This window comes from Canis lupus, chromosome 18, assembly GCF_048164855.1.
Source record: "Canis lupus baileyi chromosome 18, mCanLup2.hap1, whole genome shotgun sequence".
Taxonomy (NCBI): domain Eukaryota; kingdom Metazoa; phylum Chordata; class Mammalia; order Carnivora; family Canidae; genus Canis; species Canis lupus.
The window spans coordinates 38,114,339-38,127,069 of record NC_132855.1 but is presented as its reverse complement, the minus strand read 5'-3'; positions in this window follow the sequence as shown (position 1 = coordinate 38,127,069).

The window sequence follows — 12,731 nt, the reverse complement described above, 5'->3', positions numbered from 1 at the left end:
TGACACGAGGCTCCATCTCTTGACCCTGAGATCATGATCTGAGCTAAAATTAAGAGTGGGATGCTTAACTGACTAAGCCACCCAGATACCCCCTTTAGAATTTTGACCCCAGGAATATACACATCCCAGCAATCACAGTCTCTAAGCACAGGTTCTATTCTCCTTGCAGCTTTTGGAGTTTGGGTGTAATCTCTCAGAAATGAAGCTATTAACTGGATAAGAAATAAACATCTCCAAAAATGTGATTCCCCCTGCAGGTTCCTTAAACTCTTTGTTGTCCAGACAAATCCTAATGATATATATCCAAGGTGAATTATAGTGAATTAATTACAGACTCCTGAGAATCTAAGAATGGGAAGGCAGCCCAATTGTTCTGATCCCTGAACCATGCTGTTGCATATATCCAACCTACCTTAGGTAAATTTGGAGTTCATTTTTGATAATGCAGCAAATATGAATATAAAACACATTTCTAAGTGACCTTCTTTAGGAAATTTGAGTATATGTTTGTTAATACTAATATGTAGTAAAAATATTATACGTTCTAAAATTTGGGCAACAAATTGAAAAAGTAGTATTTCTGTTCTTCGAAAAAAAGCAAATACATTTTATATATTTTTTTTTCCTTTAATCAGAAGGAAAAAATAATTCTGTTGATTCAAACTACCTGTTTCAGACTTATACTAGTTTCTTACTCAGAAATGTATTAGGTCAATTTAAGTACTATTCATTATATCAGAACTACCCATGCCCATGTTACTACCTCTTTTGGAAGAAACAACATGGATCAGATGTCAATTCCACTTTAAATAAAATAAGTAATTTTCTTCCATTTTAATCGTTGAAATTTAGGAAAGAAATGAGCCCGATGGTGATATGATCCCATAAGTAGGAGATGAACGTGTTCCAAATGGCAGTGTAGTTCCAAGGAGACCTTTAGGTTTTTATTCCGAGGGTTAGCTCAATACTTCATTACACAGAAAGTGTGTTTGATCAGGCGAGACCTTCAAATCTAAACTCCTCTGTGGTCAAGGGAATGCTAATGACTGTCTGACAGCTTGTCACAGACATTGGATTTTTTCCCCTAGCATCCCAGGCCAATTTTCCTTTCATCTGGCGGCCAATGTGATGCACACTGCCAGCAGACACCATACATACCTACTATCTTGGGAGAAGGCTTGTTCCCAGCTTTACTGTCATCTCTATATTGCATCTCTATCACAGATCACTCTAGAATTTATAGGCGTGCTAGTATGATTTTAATTTGCATTTGTTTGTTACACTGCTTTACATGACTCCTTTCCATGAATCTGTGTCTGATCTCCTCATGACATCAAAGTGCCTGGAAGGTCTGATTTTCTTTGACTCAGAAAAGCACACCAGAGGCCATGCCTCTGATTTAATTTATGACCCGTTAGGACACGGTTTCCACTCTCAAACTCTCCTGCAGACCAGCAAATGATTGACTTATTGAGTGGAGAAGAGAAGGAAGAGCTTAGGAAGAGGTGGGCTCTGAGACAAGTCGCAGACCCGCCCTTAATGGGAAACTTTTGCCTCTCAGATGTTATCATTTGTTAGCATCACACAGAGCTGGTCAGCAACCAACATCAACCACCTGCTTTTACCTGGGATAAGAGTATTTTGTATGCAAATAGCAATGATTCTTATTATGACATACGATGCCTAAACATCATCAGATAATAATGACAAATTAGAGGTAGGACAGGGAGGTGCTTTACAAATGCCCCAACTCAGGATACATCCTCATGCTTATCCAGTGGGTCCATGGCAAGGACAGGGGCTGGGGCCTGTCACTTCCACACCTATACACTCCTTGGGGGTATCTAGGCCCAAGTCTCAAAGAGCTGGTTATTTTGTTTTTAAAAAAGTGCAGTGTCCATAAGAATAGTTCTAATAGAACTGAGTGATATCTTGGGGCATCACCCCTACCAGGCCCTACAAGTAGCACAGGGAAGGAGGAAGGCTACTGTTGTCTCTCAGCACAAGCACCTGTGATGGGCACCAGAGCAGTTAGTGTGCTAGGAGTCATCTATTGGTTGCTTGTGACAGCTGGCAGAGAAGTGTACACACAGGTTAACACTGAGAGGTACACATACAAAAGGTGAAGGCTTGTAGCAAAACGAGGGCTTAGCAGGTGGCACAGTTGGGCCAGGAATTCCATCAAAATGGAAAGCAAGGAGTGGAACCTCAGGCCTCGGTTCTTGGTTAAATCCTAAAAGTTTCTGTTGTAGTCAATGCATAGGAGTGAATGGGGCAGAGAGTGAGGCCATGAGGATGAACAAGAAACTGAAAACAGTTTCGCTGATACAGGGAGTCAAGAATGAGTGGCTTGTGATACCAATGGTTCCATGCTGGCAGAGCATGAGGATAGGAAGCCAAGGACATGCAAACATGTCAAATGGTGATTACTTGAATCAAGGGCACCGGAATGATCAATGCTACCAGGATGTTGACTTTTTACTCTTTAGAATGTTTTCCCCCCAACCCCTACCCACCTAGAATATGAACTCCTTGACTTGTAATTGCTGTCTCCTCAGCTCCTGGAATACCTGGCACATAGCAGGTCTGCAATAAATATTTCTTGAATGATTAATGAAATTGGCTAGACATGGGCTAGATGTAGATGAGGCCTTTCTGGAGGACACCCTTCCTGAATGTCATCCATTATTAAACCATGAACCAGCCCTACTGATTTAATGCCTAGGCTTGCTGCATAACTATATTTAGCAACACTTCAGACTAGCACAGAGTGAATTCCTGCAATAATACTCAGCTTTTTCCCTGGGTACATGTAGCCTTGGCACATGATCTGGTATTGTTAAATTCTTTACTGTACTTGTACAGGTCTCTTTAATTCAACTCTTTACTGGGGACTCTTAGTTCCCAGCTTACAACCTCTTTGAAAATAGCAATAAATAATTTTGTATAGTTAGCTTTATAAAAAAAAAAAAAAGGCATTAGCAAATATGGAGAATCCACACTATATATTCCTTTGGTTTCCTGTGGTCAATATGGTCAATATGGAATTCTTTAAAAATGTAGAGACATTTTGATAACATCATAATCAGGATTCTATTATATCACTAATGTCCACCAGACTAAATTAACTCTCCCCCAAGCCTAACTCATCACCTAGCCTAACATGGTGACTAGTTCACCTAGCCTAACATGGTGACTAGTTCACCAAGCCTAACATGGTGACCAGGTCACAGTCCTCAGCAGATCAGTACTGGCCAGATTAAAGAAAATGCTCATTAATCAATACAACAGGAAAAATTTGAATAAACGACTCCTATTTATCTCAGTCTAATAAGAGGGAAATAGCCTTGTGAACACATGTAAAACCTTAATAGAATTTGCGAATTCTCTTGAACATTTAGAAATCAGTGATTTCATTTCCCAGACAAATAGAGTATATTATGTTTTAGCATGGAATTTTTGTGTAGTTAGGTAATTGGGACACTCTCTATTAACCGATTTGGTGTCCTTTTCTCTGTGCTTTCACTATAGTATTCATGAATCCTATTAAATTGTTTTTAAAAGATATTTTTAAAGAAAACAAAGGAACTAAGTCACCCCTGTGGTGAGGCTAGGGATGGTGGTAGAAATGGAGAGGAGGAGGGATTACCAGATATGACTAGATATGTTTTGATTTGCAGGAAGGCTTTCTCACATGTGAATATCCACTCCTGTCACCTTTGTGTTGGCAGAAGGTAGAGCAATTTGCAAAGGAAAATTCTAAGATGAATGTGCTAGAGGAAGAAAATATATGTTTGGATGCTGCTTTTTTCATTTTTTCAATGATAATCTTTTGGTGCTTTACATGGTCCCTCCCACTTTTTCTGGAGCTGTGGTTGAGGACATGCCCTAATTACAAGATTCTGTGCTATGGAAGCTGCTGTTTATGCCTGAACAACTGCTCAGAATATCACTGTAATTGCATGTCTGCCTTTCTGACTTCTTCAAAAAGGGGAGCATGACTTATATGTTTGAAAAAGGTCAAAAAAGTGCTTAAGGCTAAAGGAAAAATAAAAAGCACTAAAAACTTGCTAGTATATCAGTATAGTTTTGTTTTAAGGTTGTCTTTATCATAGTAGCAATCCTTTGAATTTATAAAATTCTGTAATGTTTTAACCCTTGTGGTGCATACCCCTCCCCCCCACCCCGGAAATATGAAGTATGCTTGATGGTTATCATTACACACAATTTGCAGCCAAGAAAATAGAAAATAAAATGACTTGGCTTGCTCTCTGTCTTCTCTCTGTATCCCTGGAGTCCCATCACCTCTTACATGTGGGAGGACAACTGACAAATCATTTTCTGTAGCCTAGACCTCTCTGTAGAGCTCTTGCCTCACATACCCTCCTGGCCATTGTCCACAGACATCCATCAGGTACCTTGAAATGAGTATGTGAAAACTGAGTTCATCCTTTTAACTCTGATGTTATCTTGCATTTGCATATGAATCTCTCATTGCCTCAAAATAAAAAGTCTAATGAAAAAATAGCTGATGCAAACATTTGAATAAGTATATGTTGGTTTCACTAAATATTTCCAGGATTATTGAAGACCAATTCTCAGCACCACTGCTTATTAGCAACAGCCCCCACTCTTTAGTCAGTACTCATAAGCTATGTAGCCTTAACTTTTGCAAGCCTCAATTTCCCTCCCATGTATAGTGAGGAACAATAATACTTTACAGCAAAACTCCAACTGATGTTCTGAGACACCGTGGTATCACAAATGTAGAAATAATAAAACATGGGCATAAATAATTTTCCCTTTACCCCTCAAGGTTCTTGGCTGGGACCCCCATAATAAAAGACAGATTAACAGAAGGAAAAAAAATTAAGTGCATAATTCATTTTAACTAAAATGAATTTAATTACGTTAATTTTAAATAATTTTAATTTTAATTAATTAATTATGGAGCCCTACAAAGCTGTGAGACTCAAAAGGCTTTGAGGCTAGAGAAGATAGTGTTCTGGGGTTTCAAAGGCAGAGAGGGCAATTCAAAGGTGAAAAAAAGAAATATTGGATAAACAAAAGCTGTCCTGCCATTTCACCTTTCTCAGGTGAAAAAGTGATCTCTGGTAATAGCCCTTTTTCTGATACAGACACCTTTTCTATTGTACACTTCCCTTACAAAAGGGTAACTTCTATTCTGCTCTCAGAGTTTCTCCTGTGTCTAGTTTCTCAAAAATTGTCAGGTCAAAATAATCCTTATGCCAAAAAAGCATGTTTTGGGTAGCACATTCTGCTAGCCTTCACAAATGCATTAGAAAGATGCCAAGATACTGGCTGGAACCCCTGAACTGCTTGCCTTTGGCTTTGGGCAACCTTACCTGCTCACCCCAGTGTACTATCACAATTACCATTTTGTATGTGTTATGATCTGAAAAAGGTCATATGTAAAAAGCCAACATAGGGTCTGCAGTATGGGGGACATTAAAATGCATGTTACTTATCTATTTTGTAAATGGGTGTCTTTTTCTCAAAGTAAGATAATAATATCTCATATTTTTTGAGCATGTGCTATGCATCAGGCATTTTATGTACTATATTTTAACTCATCTAAACCTCACAATGATTGAATGAATGGGCTCAATAGTATTATCCACAAGAAACAAAGTTCAGAGTTTACTAACTTGCTCAATATCTCACAGTCAGTGAATAGTTAACACAGGGGTTGTCGTGTCAGATGCCAAGTTCTTAACATGGATTGATTGCCTCTTACTAGAGAGGTCTCACATTCTGCAAAGTCTAGTGCTACTGGTGAATGAGAAACTGGTCGTTATACATTTAAGGAAGTCTGAAGACTGTGACTCAGGTTATGTCAGAGACCCACAAGGACTTCATTTCTATGGTCAAATAAATACAGTGCAAATACCAATGAGAAGTAACACTTTTTTTTTTTTTAAGATTTTATTTATTTATTTATTTGAGAGAGAGAGAGAGTGCACAAACTAGGAAGAGACAGAGAATGAGGGAGAAGCAGACTCCCTGTTGAGCAGGAAGCTGGGACACAGGACTCTGGGATCATGAGCTGAGCCAAAGGTGATGATTAACTGACTGAGCCACCCAGGTGCCCCGAGAAGTTAACACTTTAGATACCAGTAGTAAATAGTCTTTGGTATGGGTAATTTTTCCTATTTTGCAGAGAAGAAAGGTAAGTAACCTTAGCTCTGGGGTCTCTATCAGGAAAGCAGGTCGGTGTTTTTGCAGCCTCACAGCAGACAGAAATAAGCGAGTGGAGGGATACAGAATTCAGAAACAGGAAATGTAGTGCTCTAATGTTGCTTCTCTATTTTTCCAAGCACAGACGAATTCTCTTTTTAGATAGAATGGGACCAGGGAGATGTGAGCACTTTATAAATATGTAGTCAAAGTAGTTATTATTTCTTTCCATCCCATTCAACATCCTCACTGCCTGATACAGATTAACTGGCAGTTTTCTAAGAAATGACAGAGAATATTCTAGCTAAGTTAATAGATAATATACCAAAGGGGATAAGGAAACCCGTAAAGCCTCAGAGTGATAAGAACAAAATAAAATATAATCATCAACTTAATGATGAAGACTTTTTTTGAATTACCACACAATGTGAGCAATTTTCATCCAATTAACAGTTGCTTTGGATATAGAGTGACTAAGTCAGCCAGCTTCTGGTTTTCCTGTAGGTAGAAAACATATTGCCATGGCAGATGTTTCACAAGCTATCATGATGTAGCTTGATTTTCAGTAAAGAGGTTCCTTTCTTTTGCAGTGAATTCAGTGCAGTCCACTTTTAACACAAGGACTTAATGAGTACGTACTATGTACAAGGCAATCTGATAGGCCTAAGAAGAGAAACAAAAATAAGTCTCAATACTTCCTCTCAAGAAGATAATAAAAATGAACAATTTGTGTGCATATATTATGATAATCTGTGATAGAATAATTGAGTGAGGACATCTGGTCCAGGTGGAAAAGCTTTGTTTTGCCTTTGGGTTGACACTGGAAGTTAGGCAAGATTCCAAAGACTGAGACAGGGGAAGAATTTTCAAGAAAAGGAAATACTGCCTATTAAAATACAAAGCTTTAAATTATAATGGAGAAAAAAAATCACTTTTCTTTTTCTTTTTCCTCTACTCACCTTAAGTCCATTAGCTGGGGCCCTGCAAATTACACAGATTAACAAGACAAAGACAAGCAGAATTTTATTAATTCATGCACTGCATATACACACAGGGGTACTCAGTGATGAATAACTTAAAGAGGTGGCTGGAACTTAAGCTTCTATAGCATCTTAATAAAGTATAGCTAGTTTGTGGAAAAGTGACAAGACAAAGGAAAGGGACTTTGAGTTTCCAGAGTTGGCAAATTGTGGGAAGGCAAATATATGAAGAATCTAATGGAAGATAAGGATTGTTTAGCAACGTTTGTTTGTATTGATTCCTTTGGTGTCACTCTTGGGCTAGCTAGTAAGAGTCTAGACTTATCTCTAATGATGAAGAATCATCCTCCATTTTCTAAGAGAAAGGAAAAGGGCAGAGAATAGTTCTTATGTTTGCTCTTTTCCAACTGCCTTCAGCAGCAATAACCTTATGTCAGAATGACATATTTTAGGGTGGCATGCTCTGAACCCCTCCAGGATATATTGGATTGAATAAAAATAACTCCATGTATTTCTTTTTCATTTTTAGATGTGACCACTAGAAAATTTGAAGTTACACATGTGGCTAATATTATTTTTCTAGAAGTTAGTGCTGGGCCAAGTTATGACACACCTTGAATATTATACAATGTGTGTGAAAGGTGTTTCTCCCTCAGCACCAGATTTTGGCAATGTGAAGTGGATATGATACCATCAGCAAGGTAGGGCACATGCTGATTGTGATGATACTATGCAGGAAATAGGACCAACAATTGGAAGAGGGCTGGAAAACAAACTGCTCTATTTGCTGTTTCAGTAGATGGGTTGGGGTTTTTATCTATACTAGAAATAAATGACAAAGGTGCTAATATTGCTGCTATGGTAGTAATAGGAGAGGTAGTAACTCTCGAGAGGAACTAGAGGTAATGCAGTACCAGATTTGCTCTGTTTCAATTTTATAGAAAATACTTTATCATTGAAATTTCTGTAGGAAAAACATCTGTTACTACCAGTCAAACTCTCCAGACTGTAACTTCCATTTCCCCCTTGAAATGATAATTTTTAATGGAATTGTTAAAAACCGATGGTTGCTTAGGGACCTAGATATTGAGTTTTTACACCATCTGAAATTTACCTGAAGTACTTCAGAATAGTGTAATATGTAGGTATCTGTTTAAATAAGTTTCAATCTATACCCAAGGAGATATATTTGTTAACACCTGAAGTATTCTAATCGTAAATCCGTACTTGAAAAGTGGGTAGCAATTGAAAGATGCTGCACTCTGGACGACATCTCTGCAAGATGTTCAAAAATTGCCATCTGAATCTGTACCTAAGGGGACTGAAAGGAATAGCATAAGGGTGAAATGAATGATGTGCCATACAAGGAGCTTGGCAGCTAACACCTTGGGGAGAAGCTCCTAGATTTAGATTCTGTCCTGCATTCCTTCTTTTAATGGAGGATTCTCTTGTCTGATCCAATTACAAAGTTAGCTGATCTTTAGTCAGAACATGTTCTCATTTTCTGGGAATAAGCCTTTTAGGCAAAGTGCTCTTTGGATTTCCTAAATGATCAGGGAGCCAGAACTTTCCAGAGCAAGGATGAGTGTCCAAGAGTCAGTTTGTAATAGATATTTGGACATGTGTCTTGGACTGAGATTTATCTTCATGAGGGGTTATGAAAAGACAGGTAGCCAAGTGCCCATACATCCTGGTTTGCTCAGGGGAACCCCAGTTTATACTTACTATCCAACCTTGATATTAATAACCCCCTTTCACTCCTAAAAGTGCCTGAGTTTGAAAGATAAATTATATAATTACTCTTTTGTGGTGACTTTAAAATATGCCCACAAATTCTTTGTTATTCCTCCCTTTAAGATGTGGAACCTAATTTCCCATCTTTTGACTATGGGCTGGATTCATGACTGGCTTCTAAGAAACAGCATGAGGCAGAAGCCATGGTCTGTTGACTTAGGTGTAGATCATGAAGGCACTTACTCCTTGCTCTCTTTTGGACACTCACTCTGGGAAAAGCTAGCTGCCATGTTGTGAGCATTTTGTAAACAAGGAATCTGAAATTCTGTAAAGCGCCTTGCCTAATTCCCCCAGCCAGGTAGGCGGTGGTGGAGCCAGCTCTCGAACTGACTCCAAACCCACACTCTTAAAAGAACAGAAGTAGGTTCTACTGCTTTGCAAAAAAGAATCCAGAACAATGAAATAACAGAAATTTTGGCAAAAAGCCACCAGCAAATGCAGAAAGACTCCTTCTGAAAGGGAGATTGTAAACCTAAGGTTTACATGCTGTTTTTACCACATATTTTTTCAGAATGCATAATACATTCACATGGTTCAAAAGACATGAAATGTATTTCAGTGAAATATCTTTCTCTCACCTGTTCCCAGCCACCTACTGCCTCTTTCGAAAGACAACCAACATTGCTAGTTTCCTGCATATCTTTCCAGAAATACTGTATGCTTGTATAAGGCTATATATACATATACCCCTACCGCTGCCATTTGTTTTTTTTTTTTTTTTTTTTTACACAAATGATAGCATAGAATAGATACTATTTGGCACTTTATTTGTTTTGCCTAACAATGAATTGTGGATGTCATTAAGTATCAGTACCTTAAAAAAGCATTGTTTTTGTAGCTGCATTATATTTTAGTGAATTATGTAACAGGATTTATTGTAATGAATACTCTTTTGATAATCATTTTCATTATTTTCAATCCTTTCTTATTTACTTTTTTTTAAGTAGGCTCCACATGGAGCCCAATGCAGGATCTGAACCCATGACCCCGAGATGAAAACCTGAGCCAAGATCAAGAGCCGGATGCTCAACTGACTGAGCCACCCAGGTGCCCCTTTATCATTAAAAAAAAAAGAAAAAAAATGCTGTAACGAATACCTGCATCCACATGTTGTTTCTAGATGCAGGTTCCTAGCACCATAGCCCCACCTCACTGCCCTGACTTGCAGAAGAATCAGTCCAAGGGTATTATGGACCCAACAGCTCCAAGTTAAAACTGTGATGGGTACTGAAACTTTTCTTCTCCTTTTTTATTTTTCAGGGAATGGGATGAGAGTAAAAGAGCAGAATTTTTTTTTTTATTCTCTTAAATAAGTACATAAGTATTTATTCTCTAACTCACCATAGCAGAAAATAACCGAGAAGGTGATTTAAACTTGGCAGGCTTACCAGTTTGGGTATTAAAAATATTTTCATTTGTCTGTACACCAAAGATACAGTAGATGCTTTCTTATATAAATACTTTCAAGTCTTTTCCTCAGACTTCCCCCTTCCTCCCTGTCCTCTTTCTGCCCACTCTCTTCCTCCTCCTTCTTTAGATGTCCAATTGTCCAGGCCCGAAAGCCAGGATTCATCTCTGCTTCTGCCTTCTTTCTCACTCGTGCACTGTGGTACAATAGTCATAAGAGCTGGAAGTGACCCTCATGCTCATTCTTGGTTGGGAGGACAGTGACCAGTGCAAGGCAGATGCTCTTTCTCAGTGGAAGAGGCTGCTCAAGGGGCCAGGTCCCCTCCTCCCACCTCCCAGCCATTCCTGGCAGCTTCCCAGGGGCCCAGGGTTTCCTGAGAGGAACAACTGGCATCCCCAGGCAAGTTCTGCAAACAATAGCTTCCCGTGGTATTTTTCCCAAGCCCCCTGCAACAGGCTGCTTCCTCATATCAGCCCAATAAAAAGGAAAGGTATTGATGAGGTTCAGGACACACTACCTGAAAATATGGCACCTCGACATATTGAATATTTTAAACTGAAGGAGTTTGAGAAAATGACAGAAGCAAGGTCACTCTGACCTCCCTGATCCCCCTTTTTCCCCTGAAGCAGAATCAAACCCTCCTATGGGAGGTGTCTGCCCTATGCCTGGAGGAAAGGAGCATCCTTATCTTGGAAAAACAAGGGACTTCGAGAAGAATTCTAACAAAGAGTCCTAGCTAAATCTCTTCTTGTTCACTACATTTACCTCACTCCTCAGTCTATCCTATTTCTTCATGACTGCTCACACTTCATCAAATCTAGAATAAAAATACCCAGGTCTAGCTCTTTCTTCCAGGTCTTTAGTTCCTTATGAAAGCTCCCGTGATACAAAAACTTATATTAAATAAATGTGTATGCTTTTCTCCCACTAATCTTTATCAGTTTAACTCTCCGATCCAACCAGGGACCCAGAAGCATTGAGGAAAACATTTTCTTACTCTGCAGCATCAGGGGGCAGTTCCCTCCATCACAGACCCAGCAGAGCACCCTGCCCACAACTCCTCCTGGTGAATGGAAGAATGGAAGCCTCCTGTTCTTCCTTGATGATGCACCTCACTAATTTTCCTCCCAGTGACACCTCTTGGCTAACCCATGCTGTGTGGCATTGTGGAAGTTCTCCTGAACCCTGACACCAGATAAGCGGCAACTACAAAGAGATCCACCTTGTATGACAGGTGACCAATTGGTCCCCACATCCTCCTAATCCCATAGTAGCTGGTTTTTGAATGAACTGGACTTGGTAGGTGTTGGGGCCAGGCGGGAAGGGAAACTCCTCAAGATGGCGGATACGCCAAAATGGCTGAGGTTCCTGTCACCACCTCCACTTGGGATGACAGCTTGAGCAGACCCTTACACCTCTCCTTTGGACTTCCCCAACCCAACCCAATGCCCTTCAAACCCCAGAGGAGGAAGTCACCTTTGACTGGTCGAATTGCAATCCTTCCTTTGCATAGTGAGGGTCACTCTGACTGGTTGGATTGCAATCCTTCCTTTGCATATGAGCCAACCAATAGGAAACCGTTCTGCCTTACAACGTTATGTAAACCCCCGACCACCTTGTCTTGGCGCGACTTCCTCGACTCACTCTCTTTCCCCCGTGAGTCGTGGAACCTCGCCCGAGGGTGCCTGCAATAAAATCTGTTCTTGGACCCTCGCTTGCCTTGGCGGTCTCATTTCCATCCAGTTACTAAAAAACTTAACAGTAGGTACAAGCAGATTGCAGTGTTTTTCCTTCTCACCTGTCCCCTTCCAACTTACACTATGGATCCATTCTAAGGTAGCTCCAATGAAATCTCATGCAAGTTCTGTCATCTTTTCAATGACTGTCACATAAGAAAAAGTCCAGTCCAGCTGACTGTGCTGCAGGGCTAGGGAGAGGCCATGGAAATTGCTGTCACCACCCACCCTTCTACTCCCCATGGTGGGAAAAGTCAAGCAGCTCCACAACTTCCAACAGAGAGTAAAAGGTGATGGACTGATCCAAAAGCAGAATTCTACCAAAATCCTGGGGGTAATAAGAAGATTCAAAAGTGAGAAGCAGCTTCTCAGACTGGGTAAAACCAAGCACCATGGACCAGATCCTGTCAACATGAGTGATTAATCAGAATAAGCCAAAGAGTATACGGCTGAATGTTAATCAAACCACTTCCTTTTGGTAACAGACACTGAGTGGGGAGCGTTTCCACTTGGGTTTCTGAAGCATACCAAAATTAGAAGGATTCCTATATGTGGTACACAACTCTCAGGAGACATTCAGAAAGAAAAGGCTCATGTAACCTCGAAAAATGCATT